Source organism: Chiloscyllium punctatum, chromosome 5 (assembly GCF_047496795.1).
Source record: "Chiloscyllium punctatum isolate Juve2018m chromosome 5, sChiPun1.3, whole genome shotgun sequence".
Classification (NCBI taxonomy): domain Eukaryota; kingdom Metazoa; phylum Chordata; class Chondrichthyes; order Orectolobiformes; family Hemiscylliidae; genus Chiloscyllium; species Chiloscyllium punctatum.
Window position 1 is genome coordinate 9,936,204 of NC_092743.1, and position 19,259 is coordinate 9,955,462.

The window sequence follows — 19,259 nt, forward strand, 5'->3', positions numbered from 1 at the left end:
AATAATATTAAAAAAACCACAGTTATTTACGGTAGAGAATGAGATAGTTTGGCCCATTGACTCTGTGATGCTGTCTACAGAAACAATCCACCATGTCCCACTCAGTCTTGCACCTTTCTATCACCTGGCCTAAGACCAGTCCATTGGCAAATATGATATTGATCCTCTTCTGAGCCAATGACTGTTGCTTCACCCAACTTCACTACCTTCTGAAAACTCTGACTAGTTTGAACTTCTCATTCCAGATTATTTATGTCTCCTGATGAGAGAAATACCTGTCTGAGCACAGCTGGGGTTTTGTAGGGGCTTCCTGTCTTCTCATGGTCTCCCTCGCTCCCTAAAAAAACTTCCCCAACCCCAAGGTGCTGCAGGGATGCCATTAAACCACGCCACCCCCACCATTAGCTGTTCATAGTGTCCCAATATAGCCACCATAAAATGGCCTGTCTCTTTGACATAAATTTGATGAATAACTGGCTGAATATGGAGTATCACCAGGTAATTCTTGAGATATAATGGGAGGTGATGTAGTATTGTAATTGGACTGTTATTCCAGAGACCCTGGTGATGTTCTGGGGACCGGGTTTGAATCCTGCCATAGCAGGTGGTAGAATTTGAGTTCAATAAATAACTGGAATTAGGGTCTAATGACGACCATGAATCCATTATCTATTGTTGGAAAAACCTATCTGGATCATTAATGTCCTTTCAAGAAGGAAACTGCCATCCTTACCTGGTCAGGCTACATGTGACTCCAACCCCACAGTAATGTGGCAGACTCTTAACTGCCCTCTGGGCAATTAAGGATGGGTAATAAATGCTGGCCTAGCTAACAACATCCTCATCACGAGAATGAATAAAGAAAAGGTGTTTTATCTCTTTAGGATTGAACCTGTCTATATCCCCTACAGACTCCTTTGTCATCCTCAGCACTTACCTTTCCACCTATCTTTGTTTCATCAATTTCTGGAATAGAATCCTTGACAGGGAGGGAATTAGAAAGGTTAACTTTGCCAAATGTGCAGAAGATAGGTTCACTGCCACTATTCTGTTCTGCCAGAAAAACAGATTAGAAAATGTCATGACAACACTGTTGGTCCTGATTGATTACATCATCATCGTCATTGCCCAGAATCACAAAGCTGTCTGAATCACTAAAGCAATGACAAGAGCTGGTGACTGCTGGATTGATCAATGTTCAATCATGTCTTTGAAATTGGCTGTTAAATTACAGATGCGCAGAGTCCTTGGATGTCCCTGAAAGGTAAATGTTGAAGCTCTGAAGGATCCAATTAGAAAAGACCTATTCCAATACTGCCTGAGGGGCATTCAAACTTTATCCAAGAACAGAAGATGAATGTCCACAGAGTGGAATGTCCTTAAAACTCAACATAGAGTCATAGAAATGTACAGCATGGAAACAGATCCTTCAGTTCAACTCATGCCAACCAGATATCCTAAATTAATCTAGTCCTGTTTCTCAGCACTAGGCCCAGATCCCTCTAAACCCTTCCTATTCATATACCCATCCAGATGCCTTTTAAACATTGTAATTGTACCAGCCTCCACCACTTCCTCTGGCAGCTCATTCCATGCATGCACCATCATCAGAGTGAAAAAGTAATTCCTTATGTCCTTTAAAATCCTTCTCCTCATGACTTAAAAACCTATGCCCTCTAGTTTTGGACTCCCCTACCCTGGGACAAAGATTTTATCTATTTACCCTATTCATTGCCCCTCATGATTTTATAAACCACTTTAAGGTCACCCCTCAGCCCCTGATACTTCAGGGAAAACAACTCCAGTCTATTCAGCCTGTCCCTATAGCTAATACCCTCCAACCCTGGAAACATCCTGTAAATTTTTTCATTGAATCCTTACAGTGTGGGAGCAGGCTATCGAGTCCACACTGATCCTCTGAAGAGAATCCCACCCAGACCCATCCCCTAACCCTACCCCTGTAATCCCACTTTCCCCATGGCTAATGCACCTAACCTGCACATTACAGGCAATTTCGCATGGCCAATCCAACTAACGTGAACTGTAGGAGGAAACTGGAGCACCCAGAGGAAATCCGCGCAGACACAGGGACAATGTTAAAACTCCACACAGACAGTCACCCGAGACTGGAATCAAGCCCAGGTCCCTGGTGCTGTGAGGCAACAGTGCTAACCATAGAGCCACCATGCAGCCTTTCAAGTTTAACAAGATCTTTCCTATAGCAGGGAGACCAGACTCAAATGTGGTATTCCAAAAGTGGCCTAACCAACATTGTGTACAGTCACAACATGACATCCCAACTCCTCTACTCCATGCACTGACCAATAAAGGCAAACATACCAAATGCCTTCTTCACTATCCTGTCAGCACACGACTTCACTATCAAGGAACTGTGAACCTGTACCCCAAGGTCTCTTTGTTCGGCAACACTCCCCAAAATGCTGCCAATAAGTGTATAAGTCCTGCCCCGATTTGCCCTACCAAAATGCAACAACTTACGTTTATCTAAATTAAATTCCATCTGCCACTCCTTGGCACATTGGCACATTAGCCCATCAGCCAATCTGATCAAGATCCCTTTGTACTCTTGAGATAACCTTCTTCACTATCCATTATACCACCAATTTTGGTGTCATCTGCACACTCACTAACCATGCCTCCTACATCCACATCCTAATCACTTATATAAATGATGAAAAGCAGTGGACCCAGCACTGATCCTTGTGGCACACCGCTGGTCACAGGCCTCCATTCTGATAAGCAATTCACCACCACCACCTCTGTCTTCTACCTTTGAGCCAATTCTGACTAATTGGCTAGCTCTCCCAGGATTGCTTGATCGCATTTTGTTTTTCCAGACACTCTGGTAATAGATCCTTTATAATAGACTTAAATTTTCCCAATGGAAGATGTGAAGCTAAATATCCTTTGGTTGCTTGATTTATGCCTCCTTCCCTTTTTTAAATGATGTTGTTGCATTGGCAGTTTCCTGATCCTCTGGTATTTTTCCAGAATCAAAGGATTCTGGAAGATTATTACCAGCCACTATCTCTGTGGCTACTTTCTTTAATAGCCTCAGATGTAGCCCATTTGGTCCAGAGGACTTTGGCCCCTTTGGTTTCCAAAGCACGTATTCTCTCGTGGTAGTTATTGCATTGATTTGGTCACCTCATCTTTTGTCTCCTTGACTGTTTGGTGATTTTGGGATGGTATTGGTGTATGAAGTCTGATTGTAGTATTTATTCAACACTTCTACCATTTCCCAGTTATTATTTCCCAGCCTCATTCTCCAGAGGACCTATGCTTACTTTAGCTTCACTCTTATTCTCAAAGTTTATATTTTCCCTGTGTATATATATTTTTGGTCATCTTATATTTGTTTCCCAAACCTCTGGTTTACCACTAATCTTTGCCAGATTGTATGTTTGTTCCTTTAATAACCTTAACTTAATTGTTTATCTATGGTTGGCTCGCACCTTTCCTGATTTTGAGGTGCCAGTGTTGGACTGGGGTGGACAAAGTTAAAAATCACACGACACCAGGTTATAGTCCAACAGGTTTAATTGGAAGTACTAGCTTTCAGAGCGCTGCTCCTTCAGGTAACTAGTTACCTGATGAAGCAGCAGCACTCTGAAAGCCAGTACTTCCAAAAAAACCTATTGGAGTATAGCCTTGTGTTATGTGACTTTTAACTTTATACCTTCACTAGAATCTTTCTTTCTGACTGTTTGTTGTTGTCCATGCACTATTTTCTTAAATGTCTGTCATTCTTCACCAGCCATCTTTTTTTGCTAGTCTCTTTTCCCAGTCCAGCTCCGCCCTCATTCCTATGAAAGTGCTTTTAATAAAGTTGAGCATGGTTATTTCTGACCAAGGTTTTCAGTCTCAAACTGAATGGTAAATTCAACTGTATTATGGTCACTGTTTCCTAGGGGAACTTTTACTCTGAGATCATTTTACTCAGATTAAAACTGCCTCAGACAATCCAAGATGGCGCCGACACAAGATGACTCCTTGCAAACTCTCTACAGCAGATCTAAGGTGATTTGCAGATGATTGCAGGAGATATGAGGAAAGTCAGTGAGTGTTTGGAATTCACTGCCCAGTTTAGAAGTTGAGGAAGAAACCCTCATCTCATTGAAAAGGAACTGGGATCTGCCCCTGAAGAATTAAAAACTGCAAGGTTACATATCAGATGCTGGGAAATGGAATTTGAATGGGGTGATAGTTTATTCAGCCAGTGCAGACATGATGAGCTGAGTGGCCTATTTTTCCACCTTTACCTTCCTATGGTGCTATTTATTCTTGTGAGAATGAAAGATGTAGGCTAAGTAAGGATAGTATCAAATTGAAAGGAATGTTCGTGCTTTTTGCAAGGGGAATGGAATATGAGTAGTAGGTTTTAAGGGTCTTAGTGAGGCAATATCTGGAGTACTTTAGGCCTCAGTATTTGAAACAGAATACAATTGCACGTAAAAATGGTAAATGTTATCAAAACTCAGCAGATCTGGTAGCATCGAAGGAGAGAAACAGAGTTAACTTTTCGAGTCTCGTGGTTCAGAGGCAAAGTGATTGCCCACTGAGCTACAGACAATGCTTAATGCTGCAGATCGATGACATGTGATTGGAATATTTCAGAAGGTCAGTATCCATGAAACATTGCTTGTGCCTTGGGAAACAAGTGGCCTTGGAGTAAATGACTTGCAAACCAGTCCCTAGCTACAAACTCCCTCTTAAGCCCTGCAGCCTCCAGGTTTAGGAAAGACAGTGAGTGACACAAATAATAAATACCATCCCTGCAAGATTTTAATGAACATCAGTCTGCTGCTTGGGATTGTGCACAATCATGAAACTGTAAACAATGCTGCACAACACAATGTATTTTCTCAATGTGCTTCTTTATGGAAGGGTGGAAGAGACTAATTGCTCTATTGTTGATCAGACTATACTCGTGAAATCTTATGGCACTTGTGTTTTATGGTTCAACTAACCTTGTATTAATAGAAACCTATGGGACCAAGGATTCTGGATAATCAAAAGGTCCACATAATCAGTATAATAGGACACACTAAGTAACAGGAATGTAATGCAGGGGTGTACACATCATTGCTATAGCTGTGGGAACCTTTATGTGTGCCCGTGGGGCCCCAGGAGGAGGAGACTGGAAGGAAAAGAATATGGGTACTGTAGAGGGTACTCCCATGGATGGGAGCCTCACTGGAGGTGTGATGAGTAAGACAGAACAAAGTAATAAGACATTATATAATTTATGTAACTTGAATGTAATTTAAGCTGGTATTTATTTAATATGTTTGTAGTTTAGTTTTAGTTAAGTACAGAGGTTTGTTTTGGTAGAATAGTGGGTTGTTTAGTAACAATGGTACTATGTTATGGCCTTGTTCTTTGTACTGTTTTTTTTCTGTTCTGATGGTGTTTTTTTTTCTTTATATGAAAATGTTTTGTAGAAGATTTTAAAAAGCTTTTCAATAAAAATATTTATTTTTTAAAAATTGCAAAAATTGCAGATCTTCAGCTGGTAAACTGAGAGGCAGTCAGCTCAGTGCATGGGAAATTATTGATTTCCACAACTCAAAACCTGATGTTTTTATTCTTTCCTCAGTTGGCTGTCAGATTCCCAATAGTGTTGTGGATCTGTCTGTATCTATTGATCAATAAACACTCTCTGTATTTTGCTCTGACAGTCATTATCCCAGACATGTCACAGCCTATCACTGTAGCTGAAGCCTCACCAGCTAACCTGCTGGTCACCCACCAATTCTGCACTCAGCATTGATTTTCTATTCTTGGTTCTGAACCAAAATGTTGTGGGTTTGAGTTTCAGTCCAGAAACAGGAGCAGATAATCTCAGCCGACAGTTCAGCAGGGAATGCTGTCCCAATCAGAAGTGGTTTTTTTTAAACTGAAAAGATCTCGGCTGTTGGATGTAAAAGATTCAGTGGCAATATTTGAGAACAGAAATGTGGCAAGATGTCTGACACCCCCTCCAGCCAATGTATTTTTCTGCCCCAAAACATCTTGCGCTGAGTGTGCACATTGATCTGGAATTTCGAGGCAAACAAAAGAACTGCAGATTGGAGATCTGAAATAAAACTAGAAAGTGCTGGAGAAAATCAGTAGGTCAGGCAGTGTCATGGGAGAGGGAAACAGTTAATCTTTTGAGTTCAGTGATGCTTTGTCAGAACTGAGAGCAGCTGGGAAAGGGTGGTAATTACGACGATAAGGGGAGTGTAATTGGGAGGTGAGGGAGTGAGGTAGATTGATGGAGTTGGTGCCCAGAACAAGAGAGAAAAGGGAATCATAGTAAGCCAGGGAAGAAGTTACTGCTGAATAGGTGATCATAGGAACTGTGAATTTTTGAAAATGGGTTAATTGTGCTAGGAGAAGGAGTGGGTGCAATACATGAAGAGAGAAACACAGGAGAGGCAAACAAAAGGATTTCTGATGATGAGCCAGGAAGAAGATCAGTGCTGAATGGGTGCCAACAGGAAGTGTGAATAGTTGAAAATGGGTTTACTGTGCTGGGAGCAATTCATACTGAACATGATCTTGGTGTGTGAGGATGGACAATAAACATGGATGGAGGGTGTTCATGCTCTGAAATTGCCTATTGGCCCAAGAGATCCACGTCAGATGCCATATCACTTGCCCTTCATTCTCGAGAACATCTTGACACCAAGAACAGCTACGTAAGAATCCTAGGCATTGACTACAGTTCAGCCTTCAACACCATTATCCCCTCGAGACTGATTACTAAACGTAGTGATCTTGGACTAAGCACCACTCTCTGCAACGGGATCCTCAGTTACCTGACCCACAGGCCACAATCAGTGAAGACTAGGAACAATATTTTATCCTCACTTACACTCAACATTGGAGCACCCCCCCCAGGGGTGCGTACTCAGCCCCCTACTGTACTCACTGTATAACCATGACTGCGTCACCACATGCCAAACGAATGCCATTTACAAGTTCACTAAAGACACCACCACAATCTGTTGAATCTCTGATGGCAACAAAACAGACTACAGACGGGAGGTGGAAGACCTGGAACAATGGGGTACTGAGAACAACCTAGCTCTCAATGCCAGAAAAACCAAGAAACTTATTATTGACCTTCGGCCCTCCTACACATTAACAGCAGAGGTGAATGAATGGAGAGTGTTAAACTCCTGGGAGTGATCATCCACAACAAGCTTTCTTGGGCTCTTCATGTGGACGTACTGGTTACAAAGGCCCAACAACGTTTCTTCTTCCACAGGCAGCTGAGGAAATTTGGCATGATGGTGAATACCCTTGCCAACTTCTATAGGTGCACCAGCGAGAGCATTCTGTCTGGATGTATCACTACCTGGTATGGCAACTGTACCATTCAAAATCAGAAACAGTTACAGAGAGTGGTAAACTCAGCCTGGACAATCACAAAGGCCAACCTCCCGTCTATAGAATCCATCTACTAGGCCCACTGTCGAGGAAAGGCCACCAGCATTCTCAAAGATCCATCCTCCCGGCAATGTTTTTCTACAACCTCTACCGTCGGAGAGAAGGTACAGACCAGCTCATTTTGAAACAGTTTCTACCCTACTGTTGTGAGAACACTGAATGGACTCACAAAATCTTAACATTCGCCTGTATCTGTGTTTTGGTTTTTGCCTGTTGTTTACCTGTTATTTACTTATCTATGTTACTTAACTCTGTGATCTGCCTGTATTGCTCACAAGACAAAGCTTTTCACTGTGCCTCGGTACACGTGACAATCAATTTAATTCACATCAGTTCCTTGCTGTTGATACCGAGGGCTATAAGGTGAAAGATGGGGTGTTGTTCCTCCAGCTTGCATTGAAATTTGATAGAGCACTGCAGCAGGCTTAAGACAGAAATGTTGGCTTGCCACATGGTGGTTTATTGGCATGGTTGGCACCCTGGACAGAACAGAAGTTTTTGGCAAAATTGTCACCCAGACTACTTTTTGTGTGGAGGAGACCACACTGTGAGCAGTGAGTACAGTCAACTAGATTGAGTGAAGTGTAGGGAAATCGCTGTTTCACCTGGAAGGCGTGTCATCACCTCCCATCGCTGCAGTACCTTCCCTTACAATCACAGGAGGAGCAACATTTGCTCGTTTACATCCTCCATACTCACTATCCAAGGGCCCAGACACACCTTCCTCAAAACCATCATCAGCAGAGAAACCACTATTTCCCAGCTGTTTTCAATTCTGATGAAGGATCTCCAGACTTAAAGCATTGTATCAGACCAGAGGGCATAGTCTCAGAATAAAGGGCACCAATTTAAGACTAAGCCGAGGAGGATTCTCTCAGAAGGATAGGAGTCTTTGGAACACATTGCCACAGAGGGTTGTGGGGGAGCAGAGTCCTTCTCTATATTTAAGATTGAGATAGATTCTTGCTCAGTCAGGGAAACAAACGTTACAGGGAAAGGGCAGGAAACTGGATGTGAGGAATATTGGATCAACCATGATCCTACTGAATGGTGCAGCAGGCTTGAGGTGCTGAAAGGCTATTCCAATTCCAATTTCTTATTGTGTTATGGTCTCTGTGTCTCTCTCCACACATGCTTCCAGACTGGCTGAGTTTCTTCAGCTCTGTCTATTTTTGTTCCAATTTCTGGAAGGATTTTTTTTGAAGCTTCAATGGTCAACTTATCCACACTGTTGGTGGGATTATTCCATTTATCCACTGGATGTTGTCTGTCCCTAATTGTCCCCTGAACTGAATATCTTGCTCAGCTATTTCAGAGGGCAGCTAAGAGTTAACCGTTGCTGTAGGTCTGAAGTCACATGTTGGCCTGACCAGGTGAGGATGGCAGATTTCCTCCCCTGAAGGACATTAAGTTCATAAGATATAGGAGCAGAATTAGGCCATTCAGCCCATCAAATCTGCTCCACTATTTGATCAAGGCTGATATGCTCCTCTCCCCATTTTCCTGTCCTCTTCCCATTACCCTTCAACCCATTCCCAATTAAAAACCAGTCTAACTCCCCCTTAAGTTTACTCACTGTCCCAGCATCCACCGCACATTGGGGTAGTGAATTCCACAGATTCACAGCCCTTTGGAGAAGAGGTTTCTCCTCAACTCTGTTTTCAAGTTGCTACCCCTTATCCTAAGACTATGACCTCTCATCCTAGAATGCACCACAAGAGGAAGCGTCCGCTCCACGTCTATTTAATACACCTTTTATCACCTTGAATACCTCAATTTGATCTCCCCTCTTTCGTCTAAATTCCAGAGAATATAGGGCTAAGCTGTTCCATCTCACTCCTCATGTCTGGGATCAATCTGGTGAACCTCCTCTGAACTGCCTCCAATGCCTCAAATAAGGGGATCAAAACTGTGCACAATACTCCGGGTGTGGTCTCACCAATACCTTGTATAGTTGCAACAATAATTCCTGACCTTTATATTCTATTCCTTTAGCTATCAAAGCCAACATTCCATTTGCTTTCTTTATTACCTGCTGTAGCTGCATGCTAGTTTCCTGCAACTCATGAATGAGAACACCCAGATCCCTGTGTATCACAGCACCCTGAGGAATCTTCCCATTTAGGTAATAGGTCACATTCCCATTTTTCTGACCAAAATGCATGACCTCGCACTTATCCACGCTTAACTCCATCTGCCACATTCTGGCCCACTCTCCGATGCTATCTATATCCATTTTGTAAGGTTCTTATTTCAGTTGGTTGTAGATAGGTTAGAAGAGTGGGCCAAAAAATGGCAGATGGTTTTTAATGACCCATATGGGTTTTTATAACAGTGAATTGACAGTTGTCATAGTTACAACCACTGAGAAACTCAGATTTGTAAATTACTCACATTCCACCAGTTGCTGGAGTGATTGACCCTTTTGGAGTGATTGACTCACATCATTAGCCTGAGACTCTGGATTAAGTGCAGTGACATTACCATTAAAACTAAGTATCCTTTTCAAATTCCATAAGATACATTAAACATTAAAGAGAGAGAGAGAAACAGCAAAAGAGGCAGGACTGAAAGAGGGCTTGGGTTTGAGAGGTAAGGGGACGTGAAATAACTGCACAGAAAGTGGTATCCTGTCACCATGCCACCGTTTAATAAATGTGTGCATAGTGTGTGGGCCCTGACAAGCCAGCTCAGAGCCAATCCCCAGAATGGAGACTCTCTGAATCTTCTGTTTATATATGTCAGCCAAGGCTCCCTGATTAGCCCAGGTTAACAACCCCAGTCAGGGATCTCATTAGGCTGGTTCCAATCACCACAGGAGGAGAAAGTAAAGTTGATGTAGCAAATCAGTCATGATCGTATTGAGTTTCAGGATGCCTTCAGAGTGACAGTCAAATAGACATGACCTGGCAGGGGTAGAAGTCAGGCAAGAAAACTTGGTGGGTGACATTTATGGAGGACGTTGAAGAGCAGGATGCCGCCTGAAGTAGAGCTATGGAGATTGCAAGGGACTAGGGCTGTTGGAGAGCCTTGCTGCCCATTGTATTGTCTGGGAGCAAGGATGCTACATCTTTTTGAAGGCCAGAGCGGATGTGATGAGGTGCACAGCTTACCCCCTCCTTCTACACCATAAGAATGAATACTCAATGTACAGACCCACTGTCCCATGCTGAATTTATATCTGGTAAAATGTCCCTGATATATTATTTGATAGGAATGATAAAACTGAAGTTGAAATGTGAAAGGAACAGGTTGTGACACATCGCTGGGTGTTTTATTTGTAAGGGGAGAAATTATGACAGTATAAGGGGGTTATTGGCATTCAGAGAACGGGTCGAAGGATCTGAGAACAGCTAGATTCTGAAAGTTGGTCTGTCTGAGTAAAAGATGGAGAGCAGTAGTGTAATGCAGTTGCCATGGAGTTTTAACCATCCATCCATTAAGTAGTCTTGCATCGAATCTCGTTCAGAAGACGACAATTATTTGTGTCATTACCTTTCAGTGGATGAGGCAAATTACAGCAACAGACTGTAAATTAATCTTAAAGAAAGGTATTTCATTATGTAAAAGAAAATTAGAATTATTTAAGAGCACAAGGAAAAGAAATTAAAAACATGAGCTGAGAGTCGCTAAAGCAAGGTATGGTTGAAGGATGTTTGAGGAAAAGGATCGAGTACAATTGCAGGCATTATGGCAAGGTATTTTTCAGAGTCAGACAATGGCCATAAACCATTGTTCGCAGGGCAGTTCAGATATGAAGGCAAGGTGAATTGAATAAATAAGGAGAAATGGTTTCTACTGACAGAAAGACAGTAACCATGGAAACAAAAAATGCTGGAGATCACAGCGGGTAAGACAGCATCCATGGAGAGAGAGCAAGCTAATGTTCAAATCTAGATGACTCTTCATCAGGACTGTGATGACGAGAGGTTTGCAGTTATATAGTGCCTTTTGTGACCACTCCACATCTTAAAGGAGTTCACATCCAATGAAGCATTTTCAAAGTGTAGTCACCATTATCATGTCAGCTGTGGAAAATGATTGAAAAAATGCTCTGTCCTCAGTCATGTAGTCCCATTAGTTCATAACAGAAAGAAGCTGATCCCTGGTGACTGAGTTTTGTATTAGCTTCAGGGAAGTCAATAAAAATCATACATGATAGGATTTATAATTGCTGGAGAGCATGTCTTGAAGAAATGGGTATTCGATCTCACACAGCCTGTTTGAGTTCTTTGAAGAAAGGTCTGGAATGGGGAGTGATAATGATTGCCTAGGTGTTTTTAATTTAGAGCCACTCTAAAATCATTGAAATTATTTCATCAGAGGAGATGATGGGACAGACACCTGCTGGATGAGTAGCTGGGTGAGAACCCTCTGGAGGTTCCCCATTCATAAAGAGGCTCGATTTGAATGAGCCCCTGCAAGGACAAAATGAAACCCCATCGTCCTCATAGAATGTAGAACAATACAGCACAGGAACAGGCCCTTCGGTCCACGATATTGTGCCGAACATGATGCCAAATTAAACGAATCCCTTCTGCCTGCCCTTGGTCCATATCCTTCCATTTCTGGTATATTCATGTGTTTATCTAAAAGTCCCATAAATGCCCCTATCATATCTGCCTCCACCACCACCCCTGGGAGTGTGTTCCAGACTCCTACCACTCTCTCTGGAAAAAAACCTTCCCCTCACATCTCCCTTGAACTTCCCACCTCTCACCTTAAATGCATACCCCCTAGTTTTAGACATTTCAGATCTGGGAAAAAGATTCTGACAGTCAACCCTATCTATGCATCTTTAATTTTACAGACTTCTATCACGTCTCCCCCCAACCTCCACCACTCCAGAGAAAACAACCTGAGTTTTTCTAGCCTCTCCTTATAGCTCATGCATTCTAATCCTGGCAACACTGTGGTAAACCTCTTCTGTGCTGTCTCAAAGCTTCTGTACTCTTCCCGTAATGTGGCAACCAGAATTGAATGCAATGCTATTAAATGTGGCCTAACCAAAGTCTTATAAAGCTACAGCATGACATGACCTTTCTACTTGATTCTTCAATCCATAAGGGCAAGCATGTACTTTCTTTACCACCCTATCTACTCTCATGTTGAGACCATTGCTGCTTGTCATTTTCATTAAATATTTTGTTTACAATTGTTAAATTTATTTTACCATGTGATGCTGGCATTGCACTTATAGCCCAAGCCTAATTACATTCGAGAAGGTGGTGAACAGCCGTCTTCCTGAACTGCTGTAGTGCATGTGGTTCCAAGTCAGGATGGTGTGGGTTTGGAAAGGAACTTTCAGATGGTGATGTTCCTAACCATCTTCTTCTCTTGTGCTAAGCTGTAGAAGCCAAGGGTTTGGAAGGTGCTGTTTAAGGAGTAAAGGTGAATTTCTGCAGTGCGTCTTGTAGATGGTACACACTGACATTATGCATGTCATTGGTAAAGGGAGTGAATGTTGAAGGTGGTAGAATGTGTGTTAATCAAGCAGCTGCTTTGTCCTGGATGGTATTGAGCACCTTGAATGTTGTTGGAGCTGCCCCCATCCAGTGAAGTGGAAATTATCCGATCACACCCCTGGCTTGTGCCTTGTAGATGGTGTCGAAGAGTGTGGTGCTGGAAAAGCACAGCCAGTCAGGCAGTGTCTGAGAAGCAGGAGAAATGATGCTTCAGTCATAAGCCCTATATCAGGAAGCCCATCTTCTGCTCCTCGGATGCTGCCTGACCGACTGTGCTTCTCCAGCAACACACTCTTTGACTCTGATCTCCAGCATCTGCCGTCCTCACTTTCTCGTTGTAGATGGTGGACAGGCTTTAGGCAGTCAGGAAGTGAGTTACAGACTGCAGAATTCCCAGTCTCAGGCCTACTATTGCAAAGTTTGATCCCATTTAATGGTAATACTGGACAAGCCAGGTACCGGAGAGAGTTCTGCTTTAGTAGACTTCATGTTTTTTTTATTTCTTGTGGTGTGTACACACTGAACATATTCAGAAGGCTTTACAGTTATACTTTTAACAAAGGAACAGTTTGTGTTATAAGTGTTTATGTTACAGTACATACGAACTAGTTATAACTCTCATTATAAACATCAGAAAGAAAGATTCAAACTGTTTTGCCCCAGTGACAACTTAACAGAACCTCAAACCTCAGTGAAGTGTCAAGACTCTGTCCACCCTAAAGCTTCTTGTTCAGCTGCTGAAACTGTAATCACTTTGTTTGGCAAATGTCTGCATTCATTTGATGTTTTTTGCTTTACGTAATTGTTTATTCCTGAGACTTGTAGCAAGCTGTAACTAAGCTCACTTATAACTTAACACGGGTTTACTTTCCTTCATGTCTTCAATGGGTTTGTAGAATGTTTCTCCTCTGACACCATCATAGCCTTCTGTTTCTGGTATTCCACTAAGCAAATCAACACTTCCCCCAGCCTTGATATCTTGGATTACTAGTAACAGCATCTGTGCTATTATGGACATGTTCTCTTTGAATGGCACAACTTCTGGATCAATTGCTCTCTTGCTGTCTCTTTTTCTCACTCTCATCAGAATGTAAATCCCAAATCAGAAAACATCCGAGCAATTATTTCCTCGGGGGTTTGCTGTTAATTTATCAAGACTCACGTGATTTCTCGAAACACTATCCTTTTAACTCATTGTTCAAAATGGCTTTCATCCATTGTAGCACTCAAGCTATCAAAACAACAATAATATAATATGAGTCTTCATCACAGCAGCTCGAGTATTTATACAGTGGGTTCACTTCAGTTTTAGTCAATGGCTCAAGATGTTGATTGCAGGGTTAATAGAGATTGTAAATGGAACATCAGAACTGAAGAAGGCACTTTGAGTCTTCAAAGATGTACAATGACATGATATATAGAAAGAGTAGTAATTCAGGGCTGGAGGCATGGATTGCAGGGTAAATGTTGTGTGGTGAATGTTACAGGGTGAATGTTGCATGGTGGATGTTACAGGGTGAATGTTACAGGGTGATTGTTGCATGGTGGATGTTACAGGGTGAATGTTGCATGGTGATTGTTGCATGGTGGATGTTACAGGGTGATTGTTGCATGGTGGATGTTACAGGGTGAATGTTGCATGGTGGATGTTACAGGGTGACTGTTGCATGGTGAATGTTACAGGGTGACTGTTGCATGGTGAATGTTACAGGGTGATTGTTGCATGGTGAATGTTACAGCGTGAATGTTACAGGGTGACTGTTGCATGGTGAATGTTACATGGTGAATGTTGTATGGTGGATGTTACAGGGTGATTGTTGCATGGTCGATGTTACATGGTGAATGTTGTATGGTGGATGTTACAGGGTGAATGTTGCATGGTGGATGTTACATGGTGAATGTTGTATGGTGGATGTTACAGGGTGATTGTTGCATGGTGAATGTTACATGGTGAATGTTGTATGGTGGATGTTACAGGGTGAATGTTGCATGGTGAATGTTACAGGGTGAATGTTGTATGGTGGATGTTACAGGGTGAATGTTGCATGGTGAATGTTACAGGGTGAATGTTGTATGGTGGATGTTACAGGGTGATTGTTGCATGGTGGATGTTATAGGGTGAATGTTGTATGGTGGATGTTACAGGGTGATTGTTGCATGGTGAATGTTACATGGTGAATGTTGTATGGTGGATGTTACAGGGTGAATGTTGCATGGTGGATGTTATAGGGTGAATGTTGTATGGTGGATGTTACAGGGTGATTGTTGCATGGTGAATGTTACATGGTGAATGTTGTATGGTGGATGTTACAGGGTGAATGTTGCATGGTGAAAGTTACAGGGTGAATGTTGGATGGTGGATGTTATAGGGTGAATGTTGGATGGTGGATGTTACAGGGTGATTGTTGCATGGTGGATGTTACAGGGTGAATGTTGGATGGTGGATGTTACAGGGTGATTGTTGCATGGTGAATGTTACATGGTGAATGTTGTATGGTGGATGTTACAGGGTGAATGTTGCATGGTGAATGTTACAGGGTGAATGTTGTATGGTGGATGTTACAGGGTGATTGTTGCATGGTGGATGTTACAGGGTGAATGTTGTATGGTGGATGTTACAGGGTGATTGTTGTATGGTGAATGTTACAGGGTGATTGTTGTATGGTGGATGTTACAGGGTGATTGTTGTATGGTGGATGTTACAGGGTGAATGTTGGATGGTGGATGTTACAGGGTGATTGTTGCATGGTGGATGTTACAGGGTGAATGTTGTATGGTGGATGTTACAGGGTGAATGTTGTATGGTGGATGTTATAGGGTGAATGTTGCATGGTGAATGTTACAGGGTGAATGTTGCATGGTGCCTGGGATGGCAGATGTCTTTTTAATGCAGACAAATGGAGGTTGGAGAAGCTCCAAGAATGTTTCTAGCAGACAATGCATTTATTGAAAGTAATGGTGCATGAACACGAGCTGAAACAATCATTGAGAAGTCATTAAAGGTTCACAAACAGTGGGGTAGGGATATCAGGCGAATCAAATAGCAAATTAAGTTGTAGGACCATTGAATATGCAATGAAAAGCACTGCATCTAGGGTGTATAAGAATTTACTTACAGCTTCACTTGTGGGACCATATTGGGTCCGTTTTGCCATAATACCGATGCTCTTTAAGAAGGTTAATTGTAGATGTTCAAGATAATAACTGTTCCACAGCCAACCAAATGTCATCTGATAATACAGACCTTGAGCAATACTGAACCAAGACACTGTTTGATTTTACTCTCACTGGGACAATGTGCAAGAATAATATTTTAAGAGGAAAACCAACATTTATGCAATATGGAAGCAGAGTGTTGATTGATTGGCAAGGAGATGCATTGCCATGGATAATGCACCCATTAATGATGATTGACATTTAACTGTCAAAGCTTCAATAAAACGGTAATTTTTCTGTATTAAGTTCTGTGAACTGTTTGTTATGATGACAGGGTCTTTAGAGTTTGAGTTATTTACTTTGGAGTAAATGATTCGTGGAGGGTTCATTTGGCGATTGAAAGACTGGATTCAGTCCAGTTGGATAATTGTTTTTGGATTGATAACAATTACAGCATTTAAGGTCAAATATAAAATCAATGTCAGGAATATTTAATTCCAAAGCCTTTGGGTTTTGAAATAACGACAGCTAGTCTTGGGGGAGGGAGGGGCACAGACTCAGTGTTTTCACTAAAAGGGATCATAATGAGGAACCAGGAACATTTGATTTATTGCCCATCCCTAGTTGTCCTTGAGAAGGTGGTGGTGAGCTATGATTTGGAGGTGCCCGTGTTGGACTGGGGTGAACAAAGTTCAAAATCACACAACACCAGATTATAGTCCAACAGGTTTATTTGGAAGCACAGTAGCACCTCGACTTATGAACTTAATCCGTTCCGGGACCCGGTTTGCGAACCGAAAAGTTCGCGAACTGAATCAATTTTTCCTATTGTTTGGATAGCGTAAGAATGCTGGGATGGCTGTTCACAGCGCACGCGCCAAAGACAAACTGAATGAGATCACGCGGGGCCTGAGAGCTTTTGCGTTCAACAAGCGCGTAGCAAAGCAGAACAATGAAACCACGTGGTCGCACACGGGCTTTTTGCGTTTGTACCTTCATTCGTACCTTGAATTTCGTACATACATTGAAGCAAAATTTTACATACAATCCTGTTCATAAACCAATTTGTACGTGAATGGGATCATTCGTATGTCGAGGCTTCGTATGTGCTTCCAAATAAACCTGTTGGACTATAATCTGGTGTTGTGTGATTTTTAACTTTGTGGTGAGTTATCTACTTGAACTGCTGCAGCCCATGGGATGTAGGTGACCCACAGTGCCCATAGGGAGAGAGTTCCACGATTTTGACTCAGTGACAATGACAGAACAGTGATATGTTTACAAGTTAAGATGGTGAGTGACTTGGAGGGAAACTTGCAAAAGGTGGTGTTCCCATGTATCTGCTGCCCTTGTCCTTCTAGATGGTAGTTGTTGTGGTTTGGCAAGTACTGATCTTATAGGAAAAAAGTTGATACCTGTGGTCAAAAAGTGAAGCACTGAAAACATCGACTCTCCTGCTGCTTGGATGCTGCCTGACCAGCTGTGCTTTTCCAGCGCCACACTTTTTGACTCTGCATCTGTAGTCCTCACCGTCTCCTGATATCTATGGTTTCAGGCTGGAAATATCCCAGTGTTTCTTTTCTAATTTGGCCATAAGATTCTGTTTTGCATTTTTCAGATTTCACAGCTTCAACCTGTTTTCTGGATAAGGGAGTGAAAATCTGGAATTCTCTCTTCACCGAAAGGTTGTAGCACCTGGAATTGGTGGGAAATTTCCAAACTATGATTGACAGGTTTAAGCTAGGCAATGGTTACAGAACTAAGGCCAGCAAGTAGAGACAGATGAGCTGTGGTCGATGTGAACGGCAGAACAGGTTTAAGGGGCTGAGCAGCCTACTTCAGATGCCATCTTCTTCCTGCATTGATGTGTTCTCAGACCATGGGGTCATCAATACATTCAATCAGGAATGTAGTAATGTTCTTCAGGAAACAATGAGAGGTTGGAAGACATCAATGCTTGAAAGTAAAACACTTTTAATGTTAGAAAGGTCTGTTCCTGAAATGTCTATCTCCAGAGATCTTGGGAGCCCTCTTAGGTACTTCCAACTTCTTCTGTATCAGCTTATTACCATAGGGAATTGTTGATGGAGACGCAAGATTCACAGATGAGGCAGAATTGAATCGAGGGATATACCGACAGGACGAGAGGAAGAGAGGGAGGGTGGACGTTTCTGTGAAGTTCAAACACCAGCATGAATCAGTTGGGCCAAATGGCCTGTTCTGTTCTGGAAATTCTGGAAATATTCACTGAGCACATTATGCTAAAAACCGGAGATTGGTTGGACTTATTAATAATTTTTGTGTCTGTGTATACGCTGAAAACATGTTTTGACACCTCATGATTGACAAGTGTCTTTCATTACACTGATTAGTCGAATGGAGAGAGAGGCAGTGAGGATTTGTAATGTCACTGACGTAGTAATCCAGAACCCCAGACAAATGATCAGCGAGCATGAGTTCAAATCCCAGATCGTCAAATTTGAAATCAGTTAAAATCTAGCCTAATGGAAGTGTAATGCTGTCAATTGTTGTTGTAAACACATTTGGTTCACTTGAGGAATGGAAATCTACCATCCTTCCCTGGTCTGATGTAAAGGTGACTCCAGATCTAGAGAAACTCTTAAATTAACCTCTGGGATAGAGTTAAACTTGAGCATATTAAAAAAATCACATGGTATTGTGCTGATCACATGGTTAACATGGACCAATCAGATTCCAAACTAAAATATAGCAAGGTGCCATTACACTTCAGTGTTCCCACTTGGCTTTCAATCTATAAAAGTCAAACTCTGAAATAATATCAAAATACTAGTGCTTGGAAGAATGGCAATGGAGTCAGTCCCTCACTGGCCTGCATTTATTGCCCAAACTATATCACCTTTTAAAAAAATTAGCTGGTTCTTACCACATTGTTATTTGTAGGATCTTAATGTTCGCAAATTGGCTGCTGAATTTCCTACCTGACAAGACTGATTACCTTTCAAAATCATTTAATTACTATTCTATTATTTTAACTGGTTTTACATATACTGAGCTTGTGCTATAAAAAAGTAAGTCTTTCTTTGCAGCTTCCCAATATTTCCATTCCCTGATTTCCAGGTCAAGGTTTTGAAGATCAAGGTCTGGGGTTTTCCATCACGTGGTGGGTCTGAACAGAGAGCGGACAGCACATGAGGT